General features: G+C 45.9%; 1 protein-coding gene and 1 long non-coding RNA gene across 4 annotated transcripts in view; one reads left to right on the top strand and one right to left on the bottom strand.

The window, feature by feature from the left end:
- Positions 1–13591, top strand: part of LOC132393122 (E3 ubiquitin-protein ligase Midline-1) — a 393698-nt gene that overhangs the window by 92419 nt on the left and 287688 nt on the right. The gene's annotated exons all lie outside the window — the stretch shown is intronic.
- Positions 1–13591, bottom strand: part of LOC132392328 (uncharacterized) — a 52522-nt gene that overhangs the window by 9855 nt on the left and 29076 nt on the right. Inside the window, exon 3 of one of the 3 annotated variants that reach the window (XR_009511491.1) lies at positions 5514–5726. The exons of 1 other annotated variant lie outside the window; for it this stretch is intronic. This is a non-coding gene — a long non-coding RNA (uncharacterized LOC132392328). The remainder of the gene's footprint in view (positions 1–5513; positions 5727–13591) is intronic. One more of the 3 variants, XR_009511492.1, reaches the window with a different exon arrangement.

Genomic DNA, 13591 nt, shown 5'->3' with positions numbered 1-13591 from the left:
GGGGGCCCTTAAAGTCAACACTCAGTCGTTCAAAAGGGCAGGTGGCCTTGACAAGTTGTGCCGTGTCAGGACGGTAGAAGTGCGGTTTGCACTCAGCGCAAATTTGGCAGTTCCTGGTCATCGTCCTGATGTCCTCCAGGGAGTATGGCAAGTTCCGAGCTTTCACAAAATGGTAAAATCGGGTGACCCCCGGATGGCAAAGTTGTGCATGAAGGGTTTCAGCTGGTCGAGCTGTGTGCTAGCACATGTTCCCCGGGATAGGGCATCAGGGGGCTCATTGAGTCTGCCAGGCCGGTACAGGATATCATAGTTGTAGGTGGAGAGTTCTATCCTCCACCGCAAAATCTTATCATTTTTGATTTTGCCCCGCTGTTGGTTGCTGAACAGGAATGCAACTGAGCGCTGGTCGGTCAGCAAGGTGAACCTTTTGCCAGCAAGATAGTTCCTCCAGTGCCTAACAGCCTCCACTATGGCCTGGGCTTCTTTCTCCACCGCGGAGTGCCGAATTTCGGAGCCTTGGAGGGTGCGAGAAAAGAATGCTACTGGTCTGCCTTCCTGATTGAGGGTAGCAGCCAGAGCAAAATCGGAGGCATCACACTCCACTTGGAAGGGAGTGGTCTCGTCCACGGCATGCATCGTAGCTTTGGCAATGTCCTCTTTAATGCAGCTGAAGGCCGCGCGGGCCTCAGCAGAGAGGGGAAACGAGGTAGACTTGACCAGGGGGCGTGCCTTGTCTGCGTAATGGGGGACCCATTGGGCGTAATAGGAAAAAAACCCAGGCACCGTCTGAGGGCCTTGAGAGTGGTGGGAAGAGGGAGTTCTAACAGGGGGCGCATACGTTCGGGATCAGGGCCAATAACCCCGTTTTCCACGACATACCCAAGTATAGCAAGGCGGGTGGTTCCAAACACACACTTGTCCCTGTTATAAGTAAGGTTCAGAGCTGCGGCCACTTGGAGAAATCGTTGGAGGTTGGCGTTGTGATCTGGCCTGTCGTGACCACAGATGGTGATGTTATCCAGATAGGGAAATGTGGCCTGCAGTTTGTACTGGTCCACCATCCGGTCCATTTCCCTCTGGAAGACAGAGACACCATTCGTGACACCGAAAGGGATGCGCAGAAAGTGATAGAGCCTGCCGCCCGCCTCGAAGGCGGTGTAGGGGCGGTCCTCTGGGCAGATGGGGAGCTGGTGATAAGCAGATTTCAGATCTATTGTCGAGTACACCTTGTACTGAGCAATCTGGTTGACCATATCCGTGATGCGGGGTAGGGGGTACGCGTCAAGCTGCGTAAACCTATTGATGGTTTGATTATAGTCCACCACCATCCTATTTTTCTGCCCAGTCCGAACAACAACCACCTGGGCCCTCCAAGGGCTTGAGCTTGGCTCAATGATCCCCTCCCTGAGCAGCCGCTGCACCTCCGACTGAATGAAGGCCCTGTCCCCCGCGCTGTACCTCCTGCTTTTAGTTGCCACAGGCTTACAGTCAGGGGTCAGGTTGGCGAACAGCGGTGGGGGAGGGATCTTGAGGGTGGAGAGGCTGCAAGTGGTGTTTGTAGCGCAGCTGTCGGCCTGGTTCTGGATGGGATGTGTGTGCCCGTGTGTGTGTGTGGTCAGTAGCGGGGTATGTGAAGAAGTCCCACAAAACTGAGGATTCCAGACAGTGAGTGGTGGGAGGGGCCCATTGTATACCATAGTCACACTTTCGAGATGGCTCTGGAAGTCCAGCCCCAATAGCACAGGTGCGCACAGATTAGGCATGACCAGCAGCTCAAAGTTCCGATATTCTGTGCCTTGCACCACCAAAGTCGCTACACAACCCGCCCGGATGTCTGCGGACTGCGACCCAGAAGCCAAATGGAACCTCCGACTTACCGGCCGCGTTGCAAGTCCGCAGCGTTGCACTGTGTCCGGGTGAATAAAACTCCCAGCGCTGCCCGTGTCAAACAGGCATCTAGTCCTGTGCCCCTCCACCCGGATGTCCATCATGGACCTTGCAAGCTGGTGTGGGGCGCTTTGGTCGAGAGTTACAGTGGCCAGAGTTGAGCCGTCGGGGTACCCGGTAAGCATCGGAGGGCCGGGGGCGGGGCATGCTGACGCCGACAAAGATGGCCGCCCACATCTGGGGTACCGGGTAAGCATCGGAGGGTCGGGGGCGGGGCGTGCTGACGTCGACAAAGATGGCCGCTCACATCCGGGCATGCAAGATGGTGGCCCCCACGTTTCACCCGCAGCGCTGCACTCCGCTCGAGGTTGAGACTTACAGACCTTGGCGAAGTGGCCCCGCTTTCCGCAGCTGGAGCAGGTCGCTTCTCGTGCTGGACAGCGTTGTCGAGAGTGTTTTTTATGGCCGCAGAAATAACAAAGCACGGGCTTCTGACGGGCCACAGCCGTGGTCGGGTTCGGGGAGCTCGTGGAATCGCGACTGGCAGCGGCGTTGGCGAATTCGCTCCCGGGAGCCGGCGGTAGCGGGGTCTGAGGAGTCCACGAAACCGGTGGGGAATCGCGCGACTGGACAGCGTCAGCGTTATGTAAAGCAGCTTCTAGAGCGTTGGTCAATAAAATTGATGCACCATCAATAACTCACACTGAGACGTAAGGCGAGATATCAGCTTTTATTGACTGGAAGAAGGAACCAGGAGTGAGTGTCCATCATACTATGTCCTGGAGACTGAGGCCGAGCGTCAGGCCTCAGATCGCCTTTATACAGGGGCCTGTGGGAGGAGCCACAGGAGCAGTCAGCAGGGGGCGTGTCCAGACAGGCACATAGTTCACCACACACGTATACCCTGGTACACTCAATTCCCAGGCCTGATCCCCTTGCAGCCATGTCTCCGTTATCCCAACAATATCGTAGTTCCCTATTTTCATCTGAGCTTCAAGCTCATCTGTCTTATTTCTGACACTACGCGCATTCAAGTATAGAATTCTTAGCCCATTCCTCCTCTCTTTGCTTAAAACACTGTCTACTGTACCTAACCCAGCTCCTTGAACTTCCATCGGGCAAATTGCACCCTGAATTTTGATGACCTTCTCAAGATCACCCAAACATTATACACATTTAACCCCATGCACCTTCTGACCAACCCTCTGGATCTGGATCCCTGCCCCCTGCACATCTAGTTTAAACCCCCCCGAGCAACATTGTCTGTAACCCTTGCCTTACCATAATTTCAACACACTTTTCTGCTGACAGTTCGTTCCACACTCTCATCACTCTCGGAGTGAAGAAGGCCCCCCCCTTGTGTTCCCTTTCACTCTTAAGCCATGACCTCGTGCCTACTGTCTTTGTCTTTGTGCCAGAGGTTGCAGGTTTGACAGGTGCTGTTCGACAAGCTTAGGCCTTGAGATTTCAAAATAACATGAACTACTTGGGCAGAGAGACTCTGGAATTGATCAGTTCTTTGCCCAAACCATTGTGCTCAACTGCCTGGATTCAGTCTGTCAGTAAACCTTCCTTAATGATTTCTGAATTGGATTAGTTCTCTGTAGTTAACGAGCACCAGTGGGATCAATGTGATAACCCTGTCTACAGTTCTGGGGCTTAACAACCATTCAATATCCCATCATTGAGTGCTTTTCTTTGACTCAGAATGCAGACAACTGCTGAAGAGAAAAAGCTTTTAGTTAACTGACTTAATGTCTACTTTTACAAATTAGTGTCAAATAGTCAGTAAATTACACTGGGGATGTTTATTGCATGGCTGTTGTTCTTCTCACGTAACCCCACACAGTGGATAGATGGTGACCTCGTTGACTAGGTAGTCTTTGGCTGAAAGTTGAAATTGGGAGTAAGAATCTCAGGGAGTTACAGTACATCAGCAGAGGTTAGATTCTTTGTAAGTAGAGACATTGGGCTAAGAAGCAAGAGTACTCATTTTGGTGTAGTGAACTAAACAACAAGTAACTTAGGATCCACATCTGACTGTTGTAAGTCAGGACTGGAACCATTTGCTGGATTAATGATTCATACAATCAAGGTAGTTCCTTCTTTTCATTAGCTTCCACCAGTGACTCATCTTTATCTGTGTGATTCAGTCAGTTGTGCTTTTGCCAATAGATTGCACTTCAAGTTAGTATTCTAGATTGATACCATCGTACAGTGTGGACAATTCTTCATTTATAAAGGGGATGTATTCCCAGCCAACGTTTCATTGAGCGATAAATGCATTGAGGATATTTTGTTTTCTTTTGTTTTTCTGTGGGCAGAGAGTGGAACGCTACTTGTTACAGAAGAAAAATATTGCTTCATAAATCAAAGGCATATTCCCCCAAAAGAGCCATTGAGGTTATAGTAAGAATTCATAATTCAAGATATATCTGTCTTGGAGAAGTGCAGCAATTTCTGATCTCTCCTTCAGAGGTGAAACAAGCCCATTTGTCAGTGCAGGAAACTGCCGAGGAAATGCTTAGGTAAAGGCACAGGATGAGGACAATAAGCCTCCAGACTCCTCTGCTCCTCCATTCTATTAGATCACTGTTGATCCATAATGCAAACTACTTTTGCTTCCTATCCCTGGGGCCCACCTTGAAAAGTTGACCAGATTCAGCACTTACTGCTTTCTGTCCTTATTACTTCAGCCCTTTGGGGAAGAAGAATAATTGTTTCCTGACTTCACTCTTGACAGCATAGGTAATGCTAGCAATGTGACCATTGTTCCAGATTCACCAACTGGAGGGAACATTTTCACTGCCTCTACATGACCACATCCTGCTGGCATTTTAAATGCTTTTATTAGATCACCCACAGTCTTCAAAGGGGATTGTGAAACAGCTTTTTACACGTTGTCCTGTCAATCTGTTTGATCCATGATGAACCTAGTACCAAGCCACCAGATCAAGGCATTAGATTGTTTCTTGTCTATGGCATTTGACATGGAGGTGGCACTTCCAGACATCTTGAAGATTTTACAATACTTTTATTCTCTTTCTGATGAGGGTCTTCACCTATAAAAGCGGTCACTTATTGAAGTTGATTCTACTAGTAATAGTACTGCCTATCCATTTTGGTCATACCAAAATGGTGCCAATAGCGGTGACTCTTTGTGTATAGCTCCGACAGAAATCATCAACTTTTCCTGTCTATAAGGGGAATATATAACAGAAATGTACAGTCACAGCAATGGTTACTGCAGTAAACAACATTGTTTTAGGACTCTGGATGGTTTCCCTTTAAGAAAACAGGAAGTGCGGAAGGCTTGCTGGGCTACAGGTATGATTGAAACTCAGAGGCCTTAGACCCCCACTCCCAATTATCCTGCTGGTGAGTGGAAAATAAAATTGAAGACCTTAGAGGAAAGTTACAGTACCAGAGAGACTTGAGGGACTCCTGTGTACTTTGCTTCACAGACATGCGGCTCATTGCTGCCATTTCAGATGTGGTGTTGCAGCCCGAGGGATCCACCATTCATCACAAAGACAGGACATCTGAGACTTTTAATGGTAGGGGAAGTGGAGTATGCCTGGTAGTGCACAGAAATGGTGTTTCAGTCTCAGTCCTGCTCAGCTTACCTGCTACATCCAGTGGCCAAGTGATATCGATTTAATCTGCCATGGGATTCTTTCACCGTCATCCTGGTAGTGGTGTACATTCCACCTCGGGCCAAGGTCAAGCAGGCACTGGGGGAAGTGAGCACCATGATCAGAAGTCAGGAAAACAGCCTTCACTATCATTGCAGGAGATTTCAACCAGGCCAGCTTGAAGAAGTCTCTGAACAATGTCATCTGTGGGACCAGAGGAGCCAACACACTCGATCATTGTTATACCACCGCCATTAAGAATGCTAGAATGCTTACTGTACTATCTCATGCCTGTACTTTGGAAAGTCCGATCACCTGGCTGTACTTCTACTCCCGGCATACAGGCGGAGACCAAAGACCACAGCACAAGTGGTGAGGACCAAGAAGGTATGGTCAAGGGAGGTGGAGGAGCACTTACAAGACTGCTTTGAGTTGGCGGACAGGACAGTATTCAGGGAATTATCTTCAAATCTGAATGAATATGCCACAGTTGTCACCAACTTCATTGAGATCAGAGTGGATGGGTGTGTGCGTTTGAGAACATACCAGACATTCCAAAACCAAAAGCCATGAATGGACCAGGAGATTTGTATTCTGCTGAGGGCTTGATCTGTGGCATTCAGGACTATTCATCCAGCACTATACATAAGTCCAGGTACTGTAAGACCTACAGAAGGCTATTCTAAGAGCAAGAAAACAATCTTGATTGAAGATAGAGATGGAATTGGATGCACTGGTAGGGTCTGCAGGTCATTACTTTCTAGAAGGCAAAACTTACAATATGAATGGGTGTTAAGCTTCACTCCCAGATGAGCTCATCACTTTTTATAGATGCTTTGAAAGGGAGAATAAAACTACCCCTGTGTGAATCTCTGCAGCATCTGGTGACCCTGTGATCTCTGTCTTGGAGACTGATGTCAGGACATATTTCAAGAGGGTGAACTCTTGCAAGGCTTCAGGCCCTGATGGTATATCTGGTAGGGCACTAAAACTCAATGCCAACCAACTGGCGGGAGTGTTCAAGGACATCTTTAGTCTTTCACTGTTGCAGTCGGAGGTTCCCATCTGCTTCAACAAGGTGACCATCACACCAGTGCCCAAGAAGAACAGGGTGAGCTGCCTCAATAACTATCCCCCTGTTCCATTCACATTACTATGATAAAGTGCTTTGAGAGTTTGCTCATTGCTAGAACTAACTCTTGCACAAGCCAGGACCTGGATCTGCTGCAACTTTCCTATTGCCATAATACAACATCAGCAGATGCAATCTCACTGGCTGTCCACTCAGCCTTGGATCAGCTGGACAGTAGCAATACCCACATCAGGGGGCAGCCGTGCCCCCAGCATTGAAGATCACTTCAAAAGGCGATACCTCAAAAAGGCAACATCCATCATTAAGGACCCCCATCACCGGGGGTCTCTCTTCTCATTGCGACCATGAAGGCAGAGGTGCAGGAGCCTGAAGACACACACTCAACATTTTAGATACAGTTTCTTCCCTTCTGCAATCAGATTTCTGAATGGGCAATGCATGCATGTGCACTACCTCAAAATATTTTCTTCTTTTCTCACTCTCTTTTTGTACTATTTATTTAATTTAACCTTTTATAATATATTTCTTATTGTAACTATTATTATTATTTAATGCAATATGTTGCTGCTGCAAAACAATATATTTCATTCGTAGTCAACGGTATTAAACCTGGTTCTGATACAGACTCAGTTAAAGCATCTTGGGGAGGCCTTGGTGCATGTCAGATATGTTTATGTGTGATCACCAGGTCAGCTTTCTTTTTGCTATGTACATTTCCTGTTTATGTTCAGCTAAGTCTCTGTGAGCTGGGTTGGATGTTTTCATAAGGCTGGGTCAAAGTAGGACCACTGGTGTTTGAGAGCTCCTTTCAGTTAAGCCTGTCTGGAGACTGAATGACTAGCACTAGAAAGGTAGGATGGTGCCATTTGTCAGTGCAACAAATGTTTTGTGTTAGGATCTGCTAGTGCAAAATTCTGCTGCATATAAGGCCCAAAACATTGTGTTTGCAAAGCAGTCTGGGCTGTTAAAAGTCTCTCTGTCCTGCCTTCTGTCACTGCAGACTCGCTGATAAATTGCGGTTCCTGGGGTTAGTGTTACAAGTGAGGGTGGGTCAGGGGTCAGGTGATGGGTCAGGGGTCGGGGTGAGGGAGTTGAGACTGGACTTCAGAGCTGATTTGATACATCAGAGGTGGGAGGGCATTGGATATGGCAATCATTTACAGATGTTCAATTGAATGTCCACTGTAGGTGAGTGAGGTAAGGAAGAGGTGAAAGTGAAAAGGGGTTGGGTTAGCAGAATTTGGAAGGGTTGGTCAGTGGATCACTGGCAAAGGTCAAGCTTGGAAAAGTTGTGAGGGTTTTGAGCAGGGTTTGGTGAGAATCTGAGGGAGAGCTGCTGTAAAAATTCTTTTAATAAAATGTGCTATATCCATAAGGTTTGAAACACAGAATTCACAATATGAATTATATAGTTATTCATATCATTTTTCAGGCATGCTGACCGTTCAAAGCCCAACATTTGTGTTATATCAGCATAAGTTCAATTTTCCTTTCACATGCTTTCAATGAGTAACACACCCGAGAATTTTTTAATGTGGGTTCCAATTCCTCAGCTGATTTCAGACAACTCCTTGCAATGCAAAACTGTAATAAATTTCAGTGCACCTTCCGCTGATTTGATGGTCTTCCAAAAGCAGTCAATATTTGTCTGTGTGTGTCCACAGAAGTAGCCTGTGGAGCATAGATCCCTTTGTTATACTGTACATCTGCTCAGATGAACCATGATAAAGAACACTGATCCCCTTTGCAGAGCCTGGCACACGTGGAATCCACAGTCTGATCTGCGCCACAGCCCCTCCAGGGTACCATTAGGTAGAACTGAGCCTCAGTTCTATCTTTTCATTGTTCAACTTTCATTCATTGCCTAAGCCAAGAAGCTTAATTTTCAAGTATACTACGAGTAGCAGCTTTGCAAAGAATGAATGTCCTAAACATCCTGAATTAACAATATGCTGCCTTGCTCAGTTCAATTAAAGAGAAATGTCATGGGTATTTTGATGTATGCTGGAGTTGCATATTGAGAACTGAGCACAAGAGGGTGCCCAGGAGAGACTAGAAATGGAAATACACTCCAGAGCTTTTTCATATCTTTAACCAATCCAGAGAGTCTGAGATTAAAAAGGCCAGGAAATTAATGCAGGATATAAAGTGTTTATTGAATATAAACTCAGGGTAAATCAGTCTACACATAGGATGGCTCATTTAATTTTCTTCCTTTCCATTCTCTTCTCTGCCCTAAGGGCATTCAATCCATTGTTAGGAAAATGGATTCCATGAAAATCAATCCCTTCCTTAACGTAAGTCTAATTTTAAAAACTGTTCTGAATAATTAGTGCTTGCCACAACCTTAAGACACACTATAGTCCTTTATAGCATCATGTTTCTGAAGTACAGTATATTTCCTGCTGTAATTAGGTTGGTCTAATGAGGATGAGATCCAAGCGACTTTGGCAGGTGGATCATGTAATGATTTCATCTGAGGAAGACCAGTGCTTACCATAAAAGATAGACCCAGCTCTGCACGAAACAAGTAATGATTTAGTTTTGCAAATAGATGATATTTTTTCTCTTCCAAATGTGCGTAGACAGCATGGAGCAGGTTCTGAAGGTCCACAGCTGGATGATCCATGGTGGCAGCTTCCCCAATCTCACTCATTGTGTCCCTTCACTGCAGAATTCTGCTTCAAAACAATGTCACAATGCCATTCATTCAATGTCACAAGGCAAGTTCCAGCATCCTTAGTCCATCTCTGCAAGCCATAGAGTTTTGTGGAGAATCTCTCAAAGTTGAGATTTTCCGAAGAAAAGGAGAGCAGCTTGCGGGAACTCCAGCCAGGATGTCAGAAGCTGCAGCAATCTTCCATCACTCGCAGTAGGGAACTCAAACCAATACTTTTATCTGACTAGATCAGGCCTGGCCATTAATTTCAGTGAAGGGGACCAGCTGCAAGGGACAAATATCGCTTCAATATTTTTAAACTACTTCAAAGTCAAAATCGAGGTTGAGTTTGTTATCATACGCACAGATGAAATGGAAAACTTGCTTGCAGCAGCACCACAGGTACCTAGCAGCATTCACAAGAACAATATGTTTAAGCACAATATTTTACAAGAAATGGAACAATGGGAACAAAAGTGCACTTTAGTGCAAAATGATCAAAGTGATCATAGCATTGTTAAACTGTAGTGATTGTTCAAGATTCAAGTTGTTGAAGAGAAGTAGTTCTTCTTGACCCAGCTGGTATGGGACTTCAGGCTTCTGTACTTCCTACCTAATACAGTAGTAGCTGCAAGATGACATGGCCTGGATGATGGGAGTCTTGGCTGACGGATACTTTCGTGCAGTAATGCCTCCTGTAGATACCAACGGTGATAAGGGATGTGTCCCTAATGTATTGTGCAGGCCTCCATTAAATTTTAAAGAAGTAAAGATTTTCCTAATGTACAAAATTATAAGTGATAGAACAAGATAGATGAGGAGTTGATGTCTCTTCTGGCTGGGGTATCTTGAATAGGGTTTTTATCTAAGTGACCAGGAATTCAAGACAATAGTGAGAATATGTTTTTTCACTCAGGAAGTAGACATAATTTAGAATTCTTCATCCTTTAAGGCTGAAGAGCACATTCAAGGGAGATTGATAGATTTTTAGATATTGGGGGAATTGAGAGTTGAATTTGGTGCAGGAAAATGTGGTGATGAAATAAAAGATCAGCCATGATATTGAATGGGGGAGCAGGAAAGAAGGACTAGATAGCCTCCCTTGCGATTTCATTTCTTCTTTTCCTTATGAACTGTGTAGCGCCAGGCTATCCTTTCTTTGAGATTGGTGCTGAGAAGGGGATTGACCGAGTTCTGGGACTCTGGGGCTTTTCAGCAAGATTTGCTGTCTTGATCTTTGTCATTCAGGGCCATCCCAGATGACTAGAAACAGGTTTTTACCAGAAACTAGGAACCTCATTAGTGGAAAGTAAGAAGCAGGACTTCCTGAGTTGTTATTTCAGGATTATTACCCATGCAATGATCTAATGAGGAGAAAAACAGAAATATTGTGCAGTTCCACACATCAGTAAGGAGCTGTTGCGGGAGAGAGAGCTTCACGTTTATGGATCATTGGGCTTTTTTCCGGAGCAGATGGGACCCGCACAAAAAGACCTGAACTAGAGGGGAACAAATATGCCTGCTAATTGTGACGGTTTAAGTTGGGTGGTAGGGGGATGGGAATCAGAGCAGTAGGGTAATGGGTGGTACGGTTGAGGGCAAGAAAGATGGCCTGACAAGTAACACTAAGAGGAAAGACAGAAATAGTGAGCTAATAGACATGGTGGGACTGACGGGCTGAAATGTTTAACCAAACAAAAAAGTGTTCCTCCAGGGCCAAGGTGCAGAACATTATCAACAACACATATGGTTAGGATTTCAGAAAAACACAGTCACAAATTGAAAAATATATAGCCCAGGTGTCTGAGTGGCAGGATTATCGATTGTTCTGGTCCAGCTAAGTCTTCCGCAGAGTGAACACTGGAGGGCAGCACTGAGGGCAGAGGACAGTTCCCAACCCCACCCTCGGCCTCTTGCTCTGGAAAGACGGGCAGAGGATAACCAAACAGGCATTTGAACAATGACGTACTGTGTGACAAATGCAGAAAGGTGTTGTGGGAGACCTCTGCCCACATCAAATGGTCACACCATTCATCAGGTCTTTCCAAAGCCAGGCATCTTAGGGTACATTCTAAATCTTGATTCCCTGATGAATTGGCTTGGCGCAAAATGGTGGTAGGCTGTTCCTCTCATTCCTGTTGGTCAAACTGACGGGACAGAGCATCTGGTTCTTCAACTCTAGATGATAGGTCAGAATGATTTCAAAGTGGTTTAAGAACAAAGCCCTCCTGGCCTGTCTGAAATTCAGCCTCTTGGCTTCCAGGTTCTTGTGGTCAGTCTAAATGATAAAAGAGTTCTTGGCTCTAGCCAGTATGCCATTTCTCCAAGGTTAACTTAGCTGCAAGAAACTCCCGATTCCCGATGTCACAATTCCTCTGTTCCGGGGTTAGCTGCCTGGAGAATAATGCACATGGGTGCAGTTTACCATCCGAAGGTAGTCGTTCAGACAATTTGGGACCCACTGTGAAGTCTGAGGCGCCCATCTGTATGATGAAAGGAAGGTCTGGGTTGGGAGAAACCAAGATGGGAGTGTTGCAAAAGCAACACTCTGCAAAAGCAGCCTCTGCTTCAGTAGTCCAGACAAAAGGACCCATGGATTTCCTAGTTAGTCCCGTCAGCTGAGCTGCACCAAGCTGAAGTTCCTGATGAACTTCTCGTAGAAGACTGCATACCCCAGGAATTGCTGGACTGAATGGTGGTGGTCAGTATCTGACTGACTGGGTCTTAGTAGGGTCACAATTGGACATAATGACTGATATTCGATCATGTAGTCAGCTGCTGACTGCCCCCCTGTCAAAACTTCATCAAACAATCTGAGGCTTGGCTTGGTCTGGTAGGGTGATGAAACTCCTTCTTTAAGTCGGCCCTAAATTCCAGCAAATCTGAGCAAAACTCTGACCTGTGCTCCCAGGCCAGAGATCTTCCAGTCAGAAGATAGAAGATGGAGGTCACCCTACCACGCTCCGAAGGGAACCAGGTGGCTGGAGTTCAAATACTAATGAGCATTGGACGAGGAAGTCGCAGACAGTACCCAGGTCACGATTCAATCTCTCCAGGTTTGGAAGATGGACTGGCTCTGCAGAGCAACCGACAGCCTCACCTGAATGATTTTGGCAATAATTGGCAATGGCAACCTGGAGGTTGTGCATCTCCAGGCTCTGTTTTGAAATTTTCTCACTGTGGCTGGCCACAGCCATTGAAAGGCTCCAATACCCCGCTGGTTTCATACTGGCTCAATCGCACTGTGATGAGAGTCCTTGATGAGGATGGTTTGGACCCTGTGCTGGCATATCTGAAGCAAGGATCGAGACACAGTATCAAACCAGATCTGAGCACAAAACAAACGCTAGAAGATCTCTCCAGCGCTGAACCTCAGATCATCTGTTCCTTAAATACTCGATTCTTGGCACCCAAAATGTAATTATCAATTAGCAGGCCCATCCTGAACTCTTAAAGGGGCCACACCAGCTCTCCGTAATCCTGGAAGTTACAGCCTCTAAATCCTGCAAGCTGGTGTGATTGGGTGTGTCTTGTATTAGAAAAGTGCTAAAGCAGGTGATTAGAGAGGCCCAAAGAAGCCATGAATTGCCCTCGGTGAGCAGGGTGGTAATAATCCCAGGGCATTTATAATTATATTAAGAAAAAGATAACTAAGAGAGAGTAGGTCCACTTAAGGACAAAGGAGAGAATTTGTGCTTGGAGTTAGAGCAAGTGGCTGAGGTATTAAATGAGTACCTTGGGGTATCTACTGAGGAGAGGTATTTGGAGGATTGTGTAAACTGAGTGAGGAATGCTAACATGCTGTGATATTTTGAGATTAAGGAAGAGGTAGTACTAGGTTTTCTGAAAAGCAATAAGGTAGATAAATCCCCAGGTCACGATGGCATACATCCTGGAACATTGAAAGAAGCTGTGAGGAGATTGCTTTGGCTTTGACAAAGATTCTCCTGTCCTCTCTAACAACACCTGAGGTCTCAAAGGACTGGAGAGTAGTAAATGTGCATTTATTCAAGAAGGGAAATGGGGTTAATCCAGGTAATTATAGGCTATTGAGCCTCAGGCCACTGATAGGGAAGCTATTGGACAATACTGAAGGATAAGATTTATATGCATTTGAAAAGCTATGGGTTGTGTAGAGACAGTCAACATGGCTTTGTGTAAGACAGATCCTGCCTGACAAATTTGTTTTTTTGAGGAAGCGGCAGAGGTGCTTGAAGAGGTGACAAGGTGTTAGATGAGGGTAAGTGTTACGGATTCAGCAACAATAAATATATAAGTTAGGCAGGGTTTTTTTAATAACAAATAAAACATTTATTA

Source organism: Hypanus sabinus, chromosome 4, assembly GCF_030144855.1.
Source record: "Hypanus sabinus isolate sHypSab1 chromosome 4, sHypSab1.hap1, whole genome shotgun sequence".
NCBI lineage: Eukaryota > Metazoa > Chordata > Chondrichthyes > Myliobatiformes > Dasyatidae > Hypanus > Hypanus sabinus.
This window is presented reverse-complemented; position numbering and strand designations above follow the sequence as displayed.